At 40.4% G+C, this 8,004-nt stretch overlaps 1 pseudogene; it reads left to right on the plus strand.

Annotated features, from left to right (window-relative positions):
- The first annotated feature begins 6,525 nt into the window (after window positions 1–6,525).
- LOC129032928 (high mobility group protein B3-like) lies at window positions 6,526–7,101 on the plus strand (annotated as a pseudogene).
- Window positions 7,102–8,004: the final 903 nt, after the last annotated feature.

Below are 8,004 nucleotides of genomic sequence, written 5' to 3' on the forward strand. Positions count from 1 at the left end.
CTATTTAAGAGGAGGCTGTGAGTGACACCCAGAGAATGAGTAGCTATCATCTTTCCTTCCAGGATGAAGCTGCTGCATAACTCTGTGATTAACACACACTGACTCTGGACGTCAGGGGAGATTAAAGGAGGGATTAGATGCTTTTGAAGAGAAGGTGGCCATCTGGAAGGTGCAGGCGCAAGGTGGTGGAGGCTGAAAGGTGGCAGATGGCTTGGTTCTGTGAAGGCAAATTAGGGAACATAGAAGATGACAGATGGGCAGGTGTTGGGTCATTGTGAAAGGGATTTGCCCAAGTGAAACAAAGATTTTTTTTTTCTATTTAAATGTGGGTCAAGCACAAGGATTTCATCACTATTTATTAACTGGCTTGCAAACTTTGCCTACAAACAAAGTGGAAATCTCTTTATAGCAGATTAATTTGGGAAACAACAAGCAATAAAAAGAGGAGAGAGGAGAGGCAAGGTTGACCTACCATACCTTATTTGCAATTCTAAAAGGTAAAACAGTTCTGAAAATAAAATTAAAAAAAGACGGATTTGACAGCATAACCTGACTTCAACTGACCTCTTTGTCATCTTTATTCCATGTAGTGTGAACATTTGATGCAGAAATGTTGATGCGTTTGACTATTGAGTACTGCCCAGACCCCACTAGGGTTTTACGTAATATGGGTAATATGCTCTATATTATCTTTCTAAAGTCCAAAAAGTTCAAGATTTTGAAACACACCTGGTCCCCGGGGTTTGTTCACAGATCCCACTTACCTCCAAGGACAACTGAGAATGTATGCTCAGCAGGCTGCCTGGTGCTGGCCTCAGCATGGGATGCTCAGGTGTGAGCAAGTGGAAAAGGCTTCGAAGAAAGGATACAGCTCTTTGTATGGGTACATTTGCCAGGGAGGGGAGCAGTGTGTAAATGTTCCACTAGACTGGGGGATGTGAAATTGACAAAGAGGGAGAGGAGCCCTTAGGAAAGGCATCCTCCTGAGTGAAATGGTAATTCACCTCGAGATGGTGCTAATAATTAAAACATTTTTTATGGCATTTTAAGAAACATCTATCAGGCCCACATGCGAAGCTACTCACAACTCCTTGTAACATACATTTCAGAAATGTTGCTGTCCCTTGATCTGCCTTTCTTATCTTCATCAGGCGGGTCCCCCATCCCTAGCCCTGCTTATGGCCTCCTCAGGAGGGCCAGTGAGGAGGATGGCTGAGGTGGGAGGGCAGGGAGCCAGGAGGATCACTATAAATAGAGTCCACCTTCTCCATTCTTCTCACTGAGCCACTTCTGAGCTTTCCAAAACAACTGCAGCAGCAGCAGCTGCCGCTTCAACAGCCACAGAAGTGTTGGTGTCACCAGGACACAGCCTCAGGTAAGAGAAGGGGCATGGCTGCAGAGGGGCAAAGTCTGAGGGGCTGTGTTGGTGCTGAGCTTCAGGGCAGCCTTACGAGAAATACCTACAGAGGTCTCATAGTAAAAGAGAAAATGTAACAATTTCTTGAAAATTTTTTTTTAAAAACAGAGCTTCATTCTAAAAGGAAATGTCTCACACGGATCTTATGCAGAGAAGCCTGAGCAACTTGCAATTTTAACAATGGTTTTGTCATAGATGTAAAGGTAATTTTTTTGATGATTTTTTTGTTAATATAAGAGCTTAATAGAAGACCTTAAATGAGGTTCTGGACCAGTGATGCTGAGAGGGCCACCATTTCTACACACTCTCTATGACAGAGGATGCAGGAGCAGAACATGCTAGGGTCTCCTTCTCCTACACAGGGCTCATGAAGAGATGCTGATGAGGAGAGACTTCTAGGTAGGAGAGGATAAGGTTCTGGGTGGGCAACCTGGAGCCCTCAGGGAACCGGGACAAATGGGAGGAGTCTCCATAGCCACCTTCTGTCTGATTGCATCAAAGGAAGACTGCTATCGAGTGATGGATGAGCGGGGGTGGGAAGTAGAGCTCTTCATCGCTGGAGGTGTTTAAGCAGAGGCTGGTAACTCCTTGACAGATACACTGAAGAAAGGTTTCATGAATCAGCTGGGGGATTAAAATATTACATTGGTGCAAAAGTTATTTTCATCAGGAAAGACAGGAGGGAGTGTTTCCAAATCTCAGGGTGGAGGTGGGCAACAAATTACTACTGTCTTTGCAGACACTGATATGCCCCTCCCCAAATTTCAGACAGGGCGTCAGTGCAGCTGGTGGTCAAGCATCACGTCCCTTAGGCTATTGGGGAGGAGAAGTTGAAGACCTCTGAGCTGATGCTCTCACCTGGGGTACTTGGAGCAACAAGTAATACTTGGATAACTGTAATGGACTAGAGAAATACTCATTGAGAGCTTCTTAAGAATATTTAAGCCCAGAAAGACAAGGTGAGCTCACGTTTGACAAAAGGCAAGCTTTCCAGGGGTTGGCTGTTTTTCCCCATGCAAGCAGGACCCCACACCCACTGCATCCCCCTTGCCTGGCTGCTTCTGGTTTGTAGGTAATGGAATGCAAAAGATGTGGTTTCAGCAAGTATTTAACACCAGGACAGATGTAGAACTACCTAGATAATGTGTATCTCCCAGTGCCTGCCTCCATGTCTCTGTCCAGTGGAATTTTCTGCCAAGAGATTGTTGTCCAGTTTGGTCTCTGTGAGCCACATGTGGCTATTGGGCAATTGTAATGTAGCATGAACACATAAATACATTTTAAACTTAATTTAATTTTCATTGATTTAAATTTAAATAGCCACTTGTAGCTAATAGCTATTGTATTGGACAGTGCAGTGCTGGAACATTCATTCTTTGATAGCAGGAATTGCATTTTTAAAAAGTCTTTGTGTCTCTGGCTTTTTGTATAATGCCCATGCTTAGATATTTAATAAATAAACAATGAAAGAAGATGAGGATGTTCTAGGAGGTTTTTGGAGAGGGCATGGCTGAAATCTGAAGGCAAAAGGGCTGTTTTCAGTAGATTAATGAAGACCTCAAATCACTAGAGTGTTGGCTGGTTTGTCTGCAGTTTTGTTCTCCTCAATGATCTAGGACTTTCTTGCCATTTTAACCATAGCTTGATGCATTTTGATAAATGTGCACAAATGTAGGTATAGAATATCACCATCAAGATATAGGACATTTTCGTACCACGAAAAGTTCGCTTGTGCCCAGGGTTGGTTTCATGGGTATGCACAACCTGTGCAGTCACACAAGGACATGTACTCAGAAAGGCCCCACGCTTGATTTACTGCTCTGCTGTTGCTGCCTTGAAATTCTTAATAATTTTTTTAACAAGGGGCCCTGCATGTTCATTTTGCATTGTGCCCTGCAAATTCTGTGGCTGGTACTGTCTGTATCCTTTTGCAGTCGATCCCCTCCCACCACCCCAGCCTCAGGCAAGCACTGATCTGCTTTTGTCACTATAGGTTAAATTTGTCTTTTTAAAATTTTAATTTATTTTTAAAGACAGGGTCTTGCTCTGTCATCCAGACTGGAGTGCAGCGGTGCAATCATGGCTCACTGCAGTCTTGAACTCCTGGGCTCACGTGATCCTCCTGCCTCAGACTCCTGGGTGGCTGGGACTACAGCATGCGCCACCACGTCTGGCTAATTTAAGGATTTTTTTTTTTTTTTTTTGTAGAGATAGGGTCTTGTTTTGTTGCTCAGGCTGGTCTTAAACTCCTTGTCTTGAACATTCCTTCTTCCTTGGCCTCCTGTTGCATTGGGATTACAGGTGTGAGCCACCACCGGCCCTTGTCTTTATCAGAGTTCCATGTAAATGGAGTCATAAAGTATGTAATTCTTTGTATCTGGTTTGTTTTACTCATAACATTGCTCTTAAGATTCGTCCTTTTTTGTGGTTAGCAATAGTTTGTTCCTTTTTTATTGTTGAATAGTATTCTATTATGTGGATACACCATGATGAGTTTATTCATTCATTTGTGATGGACAGTTGGGTTGTTTACATTAGTTGTCTGTTATAAATTAAGCTGTTACAAGCTTTTGTTTATAAGTCTTTGTGCAGACAATGTTTTCATTTCTCTTTGGCAAATACCTGGGGATGGAACTGCTGACAGTAGGATAATAGATTTTCAACTTTTCAGAAGCTGCCAAATTATTTTCCAAGGTTTTTGTACCACTTAATATTCCTACCAGCAATGTATGAGAGTTCCAGTTGCTTTACATTTTTGTCAGCACATTGTATTGTCAGTCTTAAATTTTAGCCATTCTAGTGGCTAAGTTGTGTATTTTATTATGGTCTTACTTTGTGTTTTCCTGTGACTGAAGATTTTGAGCATCATTTTATGTATCTTCTTTTGTGAGGTCTGGCCAAATCTTTTGCCATTGTTTGTTTTCTTTTTATTGAGTTCTTTATATATTTTGGATACAAGTTCTCTGTTAGATTGTGTGTGTGTGTGTGTGTATGTGTGTGTATATGTGTGTGTATTAATCTGATACATTTTCTTCCATTCTGTGGCTTGACTTGTCTTTATTTATTTATTATTATTATTTTTTGAGACAGGGTCTCCCTCTGTCACCCAGCCTGGAGTGCAGTGGCACAATCGCAGCTCACTGCAGCCTTGACCTCCTGATCTCAAGTGATCCTCCTGCCTTGGACACCCGAGTAGCTGGGACCACCGGTGTGTGCCACCACACCTGGCTAATTAATTCTTTTTTTTTGTAGAGATGGAGTGTCACTATGTTTCCCAGGCTGGTCTTGCATGCCTGGGCTTAAGTGTTCCCCCCTTCCCAGCCTGCTAACATGCTGGGATTGAATGCATGAGTCACTGCTCCTGGTCAGCCTTGTCATTTTTTTAATGATATCCTTCAAAAATAGACGTATTTTTAACTTTTATGAAATTCAATTTAATGTTTTGTATTTTATGGTTTGTGCTTTTTGATGTCCTATCTAAGAAATTTTGCCTACCCTAAGGTCACAAAAATATGCTCTTAAGTTTCTCTTTTAGAAGTTTTATAGTTTGTTTTTTATCTTTAGGTCTATGATCTATTTTGAGTTTTTATGTATGGTATGAGATAAGAGTAAAGTTTCACTTTTTTTCCCATACATATATTCAATTATTCTAGCACCATTAGAAAAACTTCCCTTCCTCTGTGGAATTACCTTTGCTTTTTCATTAAAAAATAATTGATCACATATGTTTGGCTCCATTTCTGGACTCTGTTTCATTGATTTGTATGTCTATCTTTATGTTAATACCACCTTGTCTTAATAACTATAGAATTATAATAAGTCAGCCGGGCGCGGTGACTCACGCCTGTAATCCCAGCATTTCGGGAGGCCGAGGCAGGTGGAACACGAGGTCCGGGGATCGAGACCACGGTGAAACCCCGTCTCTACTAAAAATACAAAAAAAATTAGCTGGGCGCGGTGGTGGGCACCTGTAGTCCCAGCTACTCAGGAGGCTGAGGCAGGAGAATGGCGTGAACCCGGGAGGCGGAGCTTGCAGTGAGCCGAGATCACGCCACTGCACTCCAGCCTGGGCAACAGAGCAAGACTCCGTCTTAAAAAAAAAAAAAAAAAAAAAAAAAAAAGAATTATAATAAGTCTTGAAATCAGACAGGGCAAGTATCCCAAATTTGTTGTTTATAAAAATTGTTTTAACCATTCTAGGTGTTTTGCAGCTTTATATAAACTTTAGAATCAACTTGTCAAGATTGCATTACATCTACAGATCAGTTTGGAGAGAACTGATTTTTGACAATCTTGTCTTCCAATTCATGTCTATTTATTTAGATCTTTAATTTCTCTCAGCAATGTTTTGTAGTTTTCAGTGCACAAGTATTATACCTTTTTTTGGTTAAGTTATCCCTAAATATATAATTTTTTAATGGTATTGAGAATGGTATCATAAAATTTCTTTTCCATTGTTCTTGACATTATGTAGACATATGTTTGATTTTTGTATGTTGAGCTAGTATTCTATGATCTAGTAGCATTTTTGTAGACACAGTCATGTCACATGAGAATAAAGATAGTTTTACTTCTTATTTTCAAATCTACATGACACTTATTTCTTACTTTTCTCTTTCACTGGCTAGAATCTCCTGTATAATGTTGGTTAGAATTGGTAAGAACAGATATTCTTGCTTTGTCCGTGATTTTAGATTAGAACTCATTCCATCTTTTACCATTGAGTACAAAGCTAGTTTAGGTTTGTCATAGATGCCATTCATCAGTTGAGAAAATTCTCTGCTCCTAGTTTGTTGAGAGTTTTTATGGTGAATAGATGTGGAATTTTGTCAAATGGTTTTGTTTGCATTTTTCATTTGTTTTTTATCTCTTGAGATGATCATGTAGTTGTTCTCTTTTATTCTGTTAACATGGTGAGTTGTGTTGATGAAGTTTTAAATGTTGAATAAGCTTTGCATTCCTGGGATAAACTCTATTTGTTTACAATATGTTATTCCTTTTAAAAATCTCAAGGCGTCTCTCGTGGAGGCAGGTAGCTTGAGGCTGGGGAGTGCTGAGCTGCGTGTCATGCCCTGTGCTTGCCCATACTAGTGAACAATACAGTCAGGATGGCTAAACGTGACCCCAAGAAACCAAAGGGCAAGATGTCTGCTTATGCCTTCTTTGTGCAGATGTGCAGAGAAGAACATAAGAAGAAAACCCCAGAGGTCCCTGTCAATTTTCCAGAATTTTCCAGGAAGTACCCTGAGAAGCGGAAGATAATGTCTGGGAAAGAGAAGTCTAAATTTGATGAAATGGCAAAGGTGGATAAAGTGTGCTATGATTGGGAAATGAAGGATTACGGACCAGCTAAGGGAGGCATTAGGATCCTTTTTCTTGCCTCCCTTAGTTGGTCCCTAATCCTTCGTTTGGATCCCACCGTCTGGATTCTTCCTTCTCTGTTCCGAATTCTGCCCCAATATCAAATCCACAAACCCTGGTATCTCTATTGGAAATGTCACAAAAAGACTGGGTGAGATGTGGATTAACACGTAACGGTGAAAAGCCGCCTTACATCACCAAGGCAGCAAAGCTGAAGAAGTACGAGAAAGATGTTGCTGACTAAAAGAAAGTTTGATGGTGCAAAGGGTCCTGCTAAAGTTGCCTGGAAAAAGGTGGAAGAGGAAGACAAAGATGACGAGTAGGAAGAGGATGAGAAGGATGAATTTTAAAAACCATTTATCTGTCTCCTTGTGAATACGTTAGAGTAGGGGAGCACCTTAATTAACACATCAAGTGTCTGTTGCCTTCATTAGGTTTAATTACAAAATTTGATCACGATCAGATTGTAGTCTCTCAAAGTGCCCTAGAAATTGTCAGTGGTTTACATGAAATGGTCATCGGTGTCCAGAGCACCCTGAAGCTGTATCAAAATTGTACATATTTCCAAACATTTTTAAAATGAAAAAATAATCTTGTGTTCTCCTCACTCTGCGCACTTTGCTGTTGGTGTGACAAGGCATTTAAAGATGTTTCTCCCCCGCCCTTTTTTTTTTAACTTGTAAAATGGTGTTAACATATAGTTATTGGCTAGAAATCCTGAGTTATCAACTGTATATATCTCTAGTTTGTAAAAAGAACAAAACAATTGAGACAAACTCTTGACACTCCTTGCTTGGCATTGAGGCTGTAGGGGAAGATGCCTTTTGGAGGGGTCATAGCTCATGCACTGTGAGGTTGGACCTGGTGACTGCAGCAGGCATCCATTTAACTTCAGGTTGTCATGTTTCTGTATATAATGACATAGCATTCTGCCTCCATTCTTAGCTGTAGACAAAGGTGGGTCAGCTGGCATGAGAAGTGTTTTTTTGTTTGTTTGTTTTAGTTAAGTGTGATAGTTTTTAAACTGTTTCTTAAACAAACTGTAGAATTCTTCAGTGTCAGCAAAGGGAAGAGCCACTGCATCAATGAAAGTTCAAAAGCCTTCTGTACTTAAACACGGTTTGCAATGTTGTTTTTTTTTTTTTTTTGTACGCTTAGAATGCTGAAAAGCTTTTGAAGTTAAATAAACAATATCACAATTTTAAAAATAAAAATAAAATTGGGAG

Source organism: Pongo pygmaeus, chromosome 2 (assembly GCF_028885625.2).
Source record: "Pongo pygmaeus isolate AG05252 chromosome 2, NHGRI_mPonPyg2-v2.0_pri, whole genome shotgun sequence".
NCBI lineage: Eukaryota > Metazoa > Chordata > Mammalia > Primates > Hominidae > Pongo > Pongo pygmaeus.